Below are 14,110 nucleotides of genomic sequence, written 5' to 3' on the forward strand. Positions count from 1 at the left end.
AATTCCCACCAATCTTGTTTTGGCGGATCCAGGGTTTGATGAACGTGGGCCAATTGATATTTTAATGGGATGTGAAAGGTTTTGGGACTTATTGACTATTGGTCAAATTAAGTTGGAAAATAATTTACCTATTATTCAAAAAACCCACTTGGGCTGGGTTATTTCAGGGACTATAAATGAGCAGAGTAAATCTAATATTTTTTGTCATTTTTGAACTATTGACCCTCATGAACAGTATTTAAAAAACTTTTGGGAGATTGAAGAGAAGCCCTACGATAAAATATTATCTATTGAAGATCAACAGTGTGAAGATCTTTTCCAGGCTACAACTAGGGGAGACTGGCCTAAAATGACATACCACTTTATTTTTGCTTATAAATTTTGTATTTTTTTAATGTATACATACAAAATCATTAGTAATTTGTAATACTAAAGGTTTATAATAAGAATATAACCTATTTTTTTTTTAATAAATGAATAATCCTGGCGAAAAAAATATAAAAAGAAATATGTAAATGTGTCATTTTACCCGAGCATACTTGGGTAAAATAACATAAGAAACTTACATAGGTACATAAGGTCATTACAAGTTAAAACTAACAAAGTTTACATACATATTGTTTGCTTGTTTTAGAAATACCAGCACATTCACAATGTGCCCATTTCGAGCACGATTGACATCTAACCCATGTTTCCTTGGACTTGGACATAGAGTACAAACTGTTACAATATAGGCAGGGTGGATCATCTTCGTCGTCTTCATCTTGAAACGGCTTTTCATTATCAGAGTTTTCGTCCATTGGGACAAAGTGTTCGGATGCTACTATGGCAGCCTTACGTACTTCTGCCTTCCGCTTTCTTGGGTTTGCTTGTATCCCGGATGAACTTGGAAGAGGGGAAATGTCTTGTGGGCGAATAACTGAAATATTGTTTATATTCAATGAATGGTTAGCCACTTGAGTATCACCATCTTGATATCTATCTGCGACCATTGCAGGGTTAAACAGATAATCAGGAAATATATCTGGGTTTAGCGGCCATATTCCTGTTTTCATAAACCCACTTACAGCATTTTGATTTGTAGCTGCTTTTCCATACGCTGCAGCAAATAAGCCGCCAATCTGATATGAAGAAACAGTTTTGCCTGGATGACATTTTAGCCATTTTGTAACTTCTTGATCATAAAATGTTTTTAATGGCCCAAAAAAGCACACATCTAAAGGTTGCAGCCGGTGGGTGCAATGAGGTGGGAAACATATCATTTCTATTCCATTTTCTTTAGCAAATCTTGAACATCTAGAGTTTTATGGCTAGCATGACCATCAACCAGAAGTAACACTTTATTTGCCTTTGAAGGATTAGAATATTCTCTAAAATGTTGCATCCATTTTATAAAAATCTCGCCCGTCATCCAGCTTGTCTCCTGAGCTATTCCCAATGTACCTAAGGGAGCCTTGTCGGTCAGTTCCTTTTTCCAGTTTTTTCTGGGAAAAAAGAAGGGGGAATATAGGCTCCTGATGCGCTCATGCAAACCACAGCCGTAATATGTTGCCCCCTTTCAGCACTTGAAATTAAGCCAACTTGTTTTCGACTTTTGGCAGTAAGTATTCGGCTAGGTTTTTGGACAGTAGACAGGCCAGATTCGTCTACATTCCAAATGCGCGTGGGGTTGATATGCTCTTTTTCAATTGTCTCTTGAAAAGTTCTAAAAAAATTAGCAATTTGCGGTTTATTGAAGGATTGTGCTCTTTCGGCCGAAGTAGCTTCAGGCTTTCTAAGAGATATATCGGGGTTTCTGGACCTAAATCCACGTAGCCAATCCCAACCAGCCATTTTAGTAGTTGAGTTGAACCTGTGTGCAATTCCATTTCTTTCTGCCAGTTGATACGCCAAGAAACGAACTTCATCGCATGATAAACCAAATAAACAAGATTCCAATAATTTGATATGTTGAACTAGGTCCCTCTCCAACTCTACGGAAAACGTGGTTTCGTATCGGCCTAGACCCTTATCAGTAGCTCACGCGTGGTTTTTCTTGAGTAATTTCCAACCATTCTAAAAAAAATAAGAAGAAATAATTCATTTTGAGAAACTGTAAAAAAATAAGGGCAAAATGACATACTATGTCATTTTAGCCATATAGGTCTTATGTCATTTTACCCAACTTGCACCACAAACACGTGTTTATTTATAAAAATGTTATTTATCAAAAAAAATGTTAAAATGTTGTTATTTACCAATAAATAAGATTAATACATTCCTGTAATTAGGTTAGAGCGTAAAAAATTAAACTTTAAATACTTTAGTTAAATCTTCTGTTTTAAAACACAAACATTTTGTAGACTTGAAAAAATACAAAGCACGCCCTATGAACATTAACGCCAAACTAATCTCGATATTTTTAATACGCGTAATATAAAGACATGCCGAGACACTGTTGACATAAAGTTATTCCGAAAAATACTGTTGCCAAGTTGGAGATTTTGTACCTATGTTGTTTTACCCTAGTATGTCATTTTAGGCCAGTCTCCCCTACGCGAAATACCGATGGTCAATTTGTGGTTAATTTGCCCCTAAAACATTCCTCTGACGTTCTGAGTGATTCTTTAGAAAGTGCCACCAAACGCTTTTTTAGTTTGGAACGAAAACTGAACAAAAATGTTCATTTAAAGCAGGATTATACTAATTTCTTAGAAGAGTATGAATCCCTCGGGCATATGTCTCAAACCAATTTTGACCAATTAACAAAAAGGTCTTACTTCCTACCTCACCATTGCGTAATTAATAATTTAAGCACCACCACAAAGTTGCGTGTGGTCTTTGATGGCTCTGCGAAGACATCTAGCTATTCTCTTAACGACATTCTTTTGGTTGGACCAACCGTTCAGGACAGTTTATTTTCTATTTTGTTGCGATCAAGGCAACACAAAGTTCTTCTTACAGGTGACATTACTAAAATGTATCGCCAAGTCCTGGTAAAAAATGATCAACGCGACTTGCAATTAATTCTTTGGCGTTGTGATCCATCTAAGGCCGATCATTTTAATAAAAATAAGTAAAATGGAAGATAATCCAACATTTAATGTAAAAATTGTACAAATCGTTGAAAAATACAATGTTTTGTATGACCATACCATGGAAGACTACTCAAATAGGCATGTGCAAGTAAAAGCCTGGAACGAAGTTGGAAAAGAAATAAATGAAACAGGAAGTGTTTACTTTTATAATATAATATACAGCGTATCCTGGTAACATCTTACGAAATGGTTTTTTTTTATTATTGAGTAAAAAACACAAAATGTTCAGAAAAAGTTCTGGTTTGTTAAAAAATAATATTTTCGTGCAAAATGTTTTTCTATTGTATACGGGGAGGCTGAAAAATATAAATGTCTTAAGTCTCCTTGAGTTAACAAAATAAAACATATTCAGAAAAAGTTCTACTTCGTTAAAAAACAAGATTTTCGTGCAAAATGTTTTTCTATTGCATACAGGGAGGCCCAAACATTGAATGAACGAAGCAGACTTTTTTTTGAACATTTTTTGTTTTTTTTTTAACTCAATAAAAAAACCCATTTGGTAAGAAGTTACCAGGAGACGCTGTAATTATAAACATAATTATTATTTTAAAAACGTGAAGAAGAACAGTTATATTATTTTAGGGCTGATTTACATATGAACATAATCTATCTCGCAATATTATCGCCTCATTTGTGCGGCGCTGATATTGAGGGTGAAAATTTTGTAATATTTGTTGTGTGTTATTATTAGGGTAGGGTGGGGCTAGTTGAGCCGGATTTGGAAAAATGAAGAGTCATGTTGTTATTATTTAATATAAATAATTAAACATTCTAGGGATTATTGATGTATTATATTGCCATGTTGCAGTATTAAATTACTGCAATATGGCTGGGTACAGTTGACTCAACTTACCCCACATATGGGCCAACTTAAACCGAAACATGGGGCCAGTTGAACCACACAAACTAAACTAGCATAATGGGTGGTTAAGTCAGTTTTCTGATAAATAATAAAAATCTAATTTTAGAAATACTCAAAAAAATTATTACCAAAACTAAATTAAACATTTTGGAAATTAAAAACTAATCACTGTCGCAGTTTATACACATATAATATATACTAGTACCCGGAGTGCACCTTAAATGAGCCCATTTTTTGCAATTGGAACACTGTATCCATTCTTCACCCGAAACACTATCTGTAAATGCTGCTACGCACATCAGACATAAACATTCATCATCTTCAGACTCAGATGATGGCAATGGGGAAAAAGATTTCTTATTTATTTTATGCTGTTTTATGTTCTTGGAAAACTTGTTTTCTTTTTCTCGAGCAACGAGTCCTAGAGTCTTTCCCTCGTCTGAATGTGAAGAAGTAATATTGGACGTCGCTCTTTAGTTTTCAATAGTGTATTACCTGAGTAGGACACATCTGTTAAAATAGCTTTTTTAGCAGCTTCTTTCGTCTTTTTGTCTACTTTACCAGAACTTTTAATTTTCCTTTTGCTTTGTTCTTCAGCAAGTGCTTCTTTTTCTGGCGTGTCTGTCAAAATCGCGCAAGCTCTCTTCTTTCTCTGATTTTGTGTTTTTCTTGGTCCTGCCTTAGGCAAAGGCCGCAAGCTTTCAGGTGAAAAAACTCCAGTAGATGTAAATGGTATGGCGTTGTCATCAGGTGTTTCTGGAGCTATATGGTTTGGGAAGTGCTGGCAGAAATGCTGTTATTTTCTGTCGACGACGGCTGAGATATAGATTTGGAAACTGGACGATCAGTCACATATGATGGCGCGAAATCTGTATCAGAAAATATATCACGATTATAAGGGTATATACCTAATGGCAAAGCTGTGGCAACAATTTTTGGTATTTCGTATATGCTTATTGTCTGTCCGGGGTTGTTACGAAGCCATGCATCCTGGGCAAAGGCCCGAAGACTGACACGTCCAGCGGCTGAAGTTTGTGGGTGCAGTGTGGTGGGAATGAAAGCGTTACCACTTCGTTGTTCTTTGCATATTCTACGGTCTCAATTGATAAATGTGATAAATGATTGTCCAGTAAAAGTAAAACAGGAGACTGTTTAGTAGGGCTTGTATGTTTGTAGCGCGTAACTCGGTTCAAACCAATTTATTTCCAACCCGTGTGAGTCATACCTACTATCCAACCACAAAAAAATTACTAAGTCCAGACAAGCAAATTTTGTTTTAAAAGATTCAGAGATTTGTTGGCCGCCAGCTTTTAGACAGTGGAGAAGGTAGTGGGAGAAATTTTAATAAGAGCGCCACTTGATTTAAATATTTTACACCAAACCCTGATATATTATGATGGTAATATAAGCCCCACTTAATCAAGAAAATGATGACCTATAATGCCTGTACCTAGATCCTAAAAGCTGAAAATAATTTGGGAAAACTCAAATAACAATCCATAGGTCCACCAGATTGATATAATCATCCAAGAATTTACATAGTCACTTCCATTTATATAAAAAAATTAAATTCCACTGAGATATTTAAATTTAGATAAATAATAATTAGATATATATAGATAAATAATTCAAAATGTAATACTGTAGTAATTTTAAGTAAATAAAAAAATTGATAAAAGAGTTAAGAGTTACTTGAGGTATGCTTAAGGCGAGGAATTAGTAAAAAAAAAAACAAATCCGCACTGAACTACTGTTCAAGGGGAAAATCCAAAACGTGATCACGTGTTGTTTACAAGAAGTATATGTTTGGATCCTAATTCACAATACCTCACTGGCCCTAAATACCTTTTACAAACTCTAGTCAAGTCACATTAATCTAAATAAAACTTTTAAATAGTAAGGTTCGAATTTGAAAGCCTATTAATGGTATGTTGGTGCAATAAAACCTATTACCCCCAACACTAAACCAAACCGTTCAATAAGAGAAAAATTAAATAAAATAAAATGTGCAAAAACTTGCGTGTTCTCTAATCTCTTGTGTATTTTGGCTAAGGTAGCTTAACTCGACAGCTCTGGAACCAGTCAGCTACAACCAGGGTAACGACCACATGGGCAAGTCGATTTCAGGCAAGTTCCAATCCAAAATCGCAGAGCCACAGTACAATGCTCAGTTCAGGCTGTGTTGAGGCCACTTCAGCCGGTTGCCAACAGTGTTGGGATGACCAGAAGAAACCAGAGAATAGGAAGAGACCAGAGAATAGAGGAGAGAATGAGAAAAAGGAGAGGCCTTTAAAATAGAGGACAAAAAAAATCAGTAAAATAAACACACAATCAATTCTATGGCAATTACCAACATGTTGCTACATACCTAAGGTGGTGAGCGAGGCCTAGAGTTGTGCCGTTTTGTGGTTAGAAAATTTCAAAATCCCATAAATGGTGTGGGAGCAGCCGACCAAATCCAAAAATATCAGGTCAATCAGAAATCCTCTCGGCTACAACTTCCCACTAGACGTTCATCAAATTAAACCCCAAAACTTGGAAGGAATATTTTTCCATTCAACCAAATTCCCGGCAAGATGAACTTAAATTTTCCTTAAAACCACAAAATGTCGACGGTTCTTTCTGATAACGGGATGGCTACCGGCTGGACAAGGAACTGACAACTCCAGACAGTGACAGATGACACTAGCAGTGAACTTGTCACTCTCTCTTCGACACGATCTGACCCTGCCTCTTGGTGCAAACTACGCGGAGCCTCACTCTATCAAAATAGAAATTCCGCAATACCACAGCAAAATGATACTGCTCGGATACTAAAACATGGAAAACTAACAAAATTTTCCCAACGGGGCTACGAAATTCCAATTTTCCTCTTACGTCGCTCTGCCTAATTTATGACGCTCCGTCATCCGCCAAATGGAAACCAAACTTTAATGTGAAACAGCAACGCTGCCAAACCTCCACAACAACAAGTGTGTCAATAGTCATTACTGTCAATCACAGTCACTGTCAATCGGCTAGTAGGGTTAGAAACCAGATGTCAAGGCACGTTTATTTACTAAAACTTAACTTGAAGAATTGAAGGGAAATATAGCAATCAAAACTGGGGAGGCCAATTTCAAATCAATTAGGATACCTTGCCCAACATGATTCCGCTATAGAAGAAAGTATTTGTAAGTTTTCCTACACTAACGGATCATCACCATCTAAAAGGTCTTATTTACTCCACTCATAGCGCAATCTGTGGCACAACAGCACCCTCTAGAAGTCCCTCCATACCCCAGACATATACCGGCCTCATAGAAACTCTTGACAAACAAACCAAAGGTCAGAAAGTTCCCAACACCAGGTACATGAATACACAGAGGTGTGCTGACAGGATAGGGTAGGTAAATACATTCCTAAAAATAATCAAACCCCAAAAGCCTAAAAAAATAAATTGCATTGCAATCAAACCCCAAATTCTATTTATAAAACTGTAAATCACACAACCCTTTCAAGCCGATACCAAAACCCATAAACTTTTGCCCCAATTTATATGAAATCCCATGTTACATGCTTAGAGCAAAATCTGCATGTAACATTTCGAAGCTATAGAAGTCGAGATATTAGCAAAAATGTGAAAAAAATAAAAGAAAATTCGTTTTTTTCTGAAAACGATTATTGACAAATTTTAATGTAAGCCCTAAGTCATTCTCGCGAGTTGAAAAACATACCGTCATATTTCTTAATAACTCTTTTAATTGACACAACTCTTGTTCACTAATATCGCCCACTTACATGCCATCCAAATTTAAATCATATTCAATGGTCTTAACAATATTTACATGATGTTGTTTCGCCCTTAAGAAAGGTCCAACCATTGGTGCCCTCGCCATAAGTTGACCTGTCACTGGACAGGACTGGTGCCCACATTGTTGGCACATTGTTGGTTAAAAGTGCATTCTGCATTGTAGCTTTTTTAATTAGGGGATGGCAATTTATTCAGCAAATAGAGTGCTCTTAAAACTTTTCTAGTCAACATTTTGCTAATTAACTAAGATTAAAAGATTAAAGTAATTTAATTCATATTATTAGAGATCCCAATTTTAGGATTTCATAAATTATATGCCAAACCTTCTATATAATAATATGCCCACAAATATAATTTTTTTTACTCACTACTTAATTATTAAATAAAGTCAAATAGATGAAGAAACAGATATGGCTTTTTCATTTTATATAACAAATTATCAGCGACTTGGAATTTGAAAATTTATTACTTAAAATGATTAAGTAGTAATCTGGTTTTATAAAAGATTAATCAGGCAGATAAAATAAGAAATATTCTGGTCTGTTAAAATTACAAAAAATTGAGTTTTAATTAATTTGACTTTAAAAAATTGCATAAATCTTAAATAAAAATATTAACTGATCAGTCTTTTTTTGCGTCAGTTCTGTTTCATTTAAAATTTTTGGTAATCTTAAATTAGTCCACCTATAAATAGCAATTTTTGTAAAAAGTTTAATTAATAGAATAAACTTACTTTACATCAGATTTTTGGTCCTAACCCCATCAATAGAACTTTTCAACGAGTCTATTCCCCAATTCATATTTTGTTAGGTAATTTCTGGTTTATTTTTTTCATCAATAATTAACACGACTTAGAAACCTTTTGCCAGATAGGTTATAGTAAAAATATCTAAAAATTATTAATATTCTAAACTCATTTAAATCAAAATCATTGCATTGTTTATTTTTACGAAAGACATTTGTGTGTGTAAAATTTTTTTACATTATATAATGATACCACCCACATAAAATCAACATCTAAATATAAAGAATGGCCATGTAGGGTAACAGGCACAGTTGTTGGCACTCCGGTAGTTATTGGCACCCATTTCACAAATAGTGTTTTATTAAGATTATAAATAAAAATCTTTAAATCCTTCGAATCTTAATATAATCTGGCAACATTGTTTATTCCCCAGTGGTAATTTCCACACCTCAGGCTTGACAGTTCAAATACATCTTTGAAAGTCAACAGCCTATGTCTTGTGGTGTTTAAGATATTGAGCTAAATATTGTTAAAGTCTTAGTGATTGCCACCTTTGTGATAAGATATTTAAGGAGGTGTAATACAACTAAAAAGGTAAATGTGAGTTATATGAATTACACAGACATTATTGTGCTAAAAAATGCATGATGCACTAATTTTTCCCGCGTTTTTCGTTTATTTACTAGGATGCCAATTACTGTATGGAAGATTTGATTAAATGATAGTTATTGGCACCTAGTGCCAATAACTAAATTTTTAAGATTTGTACTTTATTATATATTTTGTGTTTAATGATAATTTTTTTAAAATTATTTACATTTAATTTAAATCATAATAAAGTAAAATAAACCAAATACAGTTGTTGGCACTATGCCAATTATTGTATTTTTGGGTGCCAATAACTATCGAGGTTGGCAAATATAACTAAATTAGATTGAGATTTAATGGAATAGGTACCTAGGTATTCAGTACTTTTCTATAACTTACTATTTAACCGGAACTAACAAGTAAAGTTTTATTTATTTTTTTTATATTTTCTAAAAATGGGCAAAAGCATACTGGCCCTTATTTATTAATGGGAACTAATAAAATTAAAATAATTTTCAGAGACAAACCAAATGTCATAATTTGTTAATTTTAAAACAAAAAAGTTATAGAAGTGAATTGTCTACTTGCGGCACTCACTATATATAATACTATTCTGATACTCATTCACTTACTTAGGTATTTTTTTTATAGAAAATGTCTAAAGTAAGAGAGGACCTAAAATATAGCAAAAGTTATAATGAAGAAAACCTGCAAGAAGCTCTAGAAGAAATTAAAAATGGGTTACCAAAAAAAAACAGCTGCTAAAAAATTTGGTATACCACATGCCACCCTACAGTTCCGGTTAAGTAAAAAATTTTGTAAAACTGGTCATGGCCCTTCTGCAGTATTGACAAAGGAAGAAGAGAATGTCCTAGTTAAATGGGTAACAGAAGGTGTTCGAAAAGGTTTTCCTCAGCGAAAGGAGGACCTTCAGGCCAGTGTCAAAGCATTTTTGGAAAAAAATCCTAGGCCAAACCCTTTTAAGGATAATTATCCAGGTGACGGTTGGTACAAAAGTTTTTTAAAGCGTCATCCAGTTTTAACTGAAAGACAACCTGAGCCAGTTACTACCGCCAGTGCTACAGTGAGCGAACAGGATATAAAGGGCTGGTTTGCTAAGATTGAAGAATATTTTAAAGAAATAAATGTGATGGACATATTGAACGATCAACAACGGTAACAGTTTTGTTCACTTTTTCGACTGCAGGTTAAACCACTCCTCCCATGATGGTATTTCCTTACAAAAGATTGCCAGCTGACATTACTACTAATATTCCAAGTGAATGGGGAATAGGCTGCAATCCCAATGGTTGGATGAAAGCTGAGCTCTTTTATGAGTATATTCCCAATGTTTTCTACAGTAACCTTGTAAAAAAAAAACTCAAAATTCCATATCATTTTATTTGTAGATGGACATACTACTCATCTAACATACAAAGTTAGTGACCTTTGCACAAGGTTACAAATTATTTTAGTAGCTTTGTATCCAAACTCAACCAGGATTCTCCAACCTGCAGATGTTTCTGCATTTAAACCATTGAAAGATCTATGGAGAAAAGGAGTTTTAGCTTGGAGAAGGGAAAATCCTTCAATATCTCTTACTAAAAATAAAATCGCTCCTATTTTAAATGAAGCAATTTTGAAGGTAAAACCAGAAGTAGTGATTCAAGGATTTTGAGCTTGCGGCATTTATCCCTGGGATCCTTCAGCCATAGATTATTCTAAATGCTTGGGAAAGTCAAAAAGTCATAAACAAGAATCGCCCAAAATGTATGTAAAAAATATAACCTTTCCTTTTTAAAATTCAAGGATATTATCGGGGATCAAAAATAGATTTTTTGCAAATTTTAAATAATCCTCCAGAAGATGAAAATTTATGTGCCCTCTACAATATATACAAAGTGTTTATGCCAGCTCATATTACTGCGGTATCACTGGAATCAAGAGAAGTTCCCGAAGAAATGCAACTGGAAGAATCTAATGAGATTACAGAGAATTAGAGAAGACAGATGAAAATAAAGACAGCATAGAAGTTAGAATGACAAGTCCTATAGAAATAAATAAAAATCATGTGAGTAATTTAAATGAACATGATGATAACATTGAGGTGTTTAGTTTGAAGGATATTCCAATTATATTTTCTGCGTCTCCATCTAACGTTTTAATGGAAAAATCGATTTTTTCTCAAGAAGTAAACACAACTGATAATGAGTTGGAAATAAATGTAGATATCAATCAAGCATCTATAAAACAAAGTGAAGTTGGAAAACAAGTTACCACACTGATTGAAAAAGAAACTCCAGAAATAAAGAAACATCTTATGTGGCCAGAAACACCCCGGAAAGTAATGGAAAGAGAAACTCTGAAAAACTTCCTTTTGTGCTGACTTCGGAGGAATGGAAAAAGATTCAACTTAAAAAATTAAATAAAAAAAATCAATCAATCAAAAGCTAAAGAAAACAGAAAAAAAATAAGACTTGAAAAGGCTACACAGAAGGAAAATGTAAAAAAAAAAATCCTAGAAATAAAACAGGAAACCTTTCATAAAAACCCAAGTCAAATATCATAAATAATGCAGCAGAAATTAGTGACAATTTTAAACCTCAGGTTGTGAAACCTGTATTAAATAAAATAAATGTTATCTCGAATATTCTATTAAATACCCCAAATAACAAACCAGGACATGTGAGGAACTTATTTCAAAGTGAAAAAGACGATGCAAGTGTTTTTGTTGAAAATGAAAAAAATGATTTTCCTGAGAATAAAAAAGTGTCTGTCGGTCTTTGTTATATCTGCACTTTTAATATAACCGAAGCAAAGACTGGTATAAAATGTGCTATTTTCATTAGACAATTTCACCCTCATTGTATAAGAAAACATAACAATATGCCCCCGATAGTAAACAAAAAAATATATGTAATGGCTGTATTAAAGAGTGTAATAATAAAAACCAGTAAGCTGTAATAAGACTGTTGTAATATAGCAAAATTATATGTCTAAGTGGAATTTATTATATAATTAGCTGTAATACAATAATATTAAATTTGTGATTTTATAAACTTGCACTTTTCGGTTTCAATATTAAAATCTAAATAAGAATAAAGTAAATCCATGTAGGTATACCTAGTTTTCATTAAAATCTCAAACCGTACATCAGGTGCCAATCAATATGTCCTGAGGTGCCAATGATATTTTTTATAGTGTCAATAACACAATGTTTGCACATATTTATATTTTGATAAAAATTGCTTTCTAATCTTATGTTAATCATACTTTTACGATTTAATTATTCAATATATTCCCAATACATATTTATTTATGATAGATATTTAAAAAACCCAATATAAAACTATTTATTATTTTATACGGAAAATAAAGTATCTTTTAAAGTGCCAATAACTGTACTGTTTACCCTATATATATTACATTTTCTATGTTACTAGTTATTGGGTGTTACTATGTTGAGTGCAGGAGATTCGAACACACAAACAAACAAAAATTAAGATTTTAATGATAAATGTATAAACAATTAACTTACCAATCATTTCAGAATTCTGTTGTTGGAGAATATCTAAAAAAATATGGATTTATCCAAAATGTCTATTGCATAAATTGAGATGAAAAAGGCTGGAATATGTATTAAGTATGGGTTGTTGATAAACGTCCTCCAGCTGAAAGTAATAAAATTATAAAATTTATATTATTTTATTAAAGTCCGATCCTTACACTACTTCTTATTGATTAAAATATCAAGTACTTACTTTTAAAGATTTGATTTTGATTAAAAAGCAGAAACATATATTTTTCCTAGTTTTCCAAACACTACACAAAACAAAAATAAATAAATAAAATGTGAAGTTGACGTTGACAATTTAGACACCACAGAACACAAATATATAGTTAGACACGGGCCTCAAGCTAGAGCTGGGCATCAGTATCGTATATGTACCGTACCTTCCAAATTTTTACTTTAAAGCTGTCTTGCTGTCGGGCTTCAGCGCGGTCGAAATTTAAAAATCTAGTGGCTTGGAAAACAATTGAATGTTGGTTTGTAACGATTGTTGTTTCTAAATAAGGGACATACAGTGTGGCAGACGGATCTGAAACACTTTGGCCTGAGGTAAGGGGAATGCAGTAGTGGAGACAACATGGCCGACTTCATTCATAAAATGGACAGTGGCGTGTGGTATTATGTAAAACTATTTAAATTCGATTTAAGGAAAATAATTTTAAAATTTATTAAAATAAATTTTCCTAATTAATTATTCATTTGTATGTTTTATGGTTTTAGAAATAAGTTCTTTTTTTTTGGTATACAGGGTGTCCCACAATCAACGTCACAGGCTATAACTTTTTTATTTTTAACTATAAAAATTAAAAAAAAAATTAATAACTATAGGACCACTACCCAAAATTACTTAAAAAAACTACCCCCAACAAATACATCCCCCAAAAATGAATTTGTTGGGGGTAGTTTTTTTTAAGTAATTTTGGGTAGTGATCATATAGCTATTAAAATATATTTACCAAAAAATATACTTACAAATAAAAAAGTTATAGCCTGTGACGTTGATTGTGGAACACCCTGTATACAGGGTCGCACGCAAATATCTCTGTTGCTAAGCCTAAAAAACAAAGTTTAAACAAAAGTTGCTAAGGTCACAGGGGGCCACGTCACTGCAATAGTACGTGTATTTTGAAGGTCATTAAAAAAAACAAAACAAAAGTCAAACGTCGACTAAAATGAGCCACCTGGTATAGATTATAAAAAACGAATAGCATAAGCGTTTTGGCAATGATAAAAGTTCGTTTTTGAAAGTGGTAGACAGTACAGTGAAAACATCTTGTCGGACTTGTCGTCATCGTCGTTTCTACAGATGGCTCGAGCTCTATTGTAGAGGGATCTTATGATGCCTACTTTGGTGGTTGCAGGATGGTTGGACTCATAGTGAAGATACTGAGGCGTGTCCTCCCCCCAACTCTTTTCACGGATGACTTTCCTTTCCACATCGTTGCACACATCTAGTATATAAGCCTATAGAATA

At 33.5% G+C, this 14,110-nt stretch overlaps 1 long non-coding RNA gene across 1 annotated transcript; it reads right to left on the reverse strand.

Annotated features, from left to right (window-relative positions):
• Positions 1–466: 466 nt before the first annotated feature.
• On the reverse strand, positions 467–12,883 carry LOC126749302 (uncharacterized). The gene is made up of 3 exons (XR_007664998.1): positions 12,827–12,883; positions 12,604–12,736; positions 467–2,055 (listed from the first exon to the last, which is right to left on the reverse strand). It is a non-coding gene; the product is annotated as an uncharacterized LOC126749302 (long non-coding RNA).
• Between the last annotated feature and the right edge of the window lie 1,227 nt (positions 12,884–14,110).

The sequence above is a fragment of the Anthonomus grandis genome, chromosome 24, assembly GCF_022605725.1.
Source record: "Anthonomus grandis grandis chromosome 24, icAntGran1.3, whole genome shotgun sequence".
In the NCBI taxonomy this organism is placed as follows: Eukaryota; Metazoa; Arthropoda; class Insecta; order Coleoptera; family Curculionidae; genus Anthonomus; species Anthonomus grandis.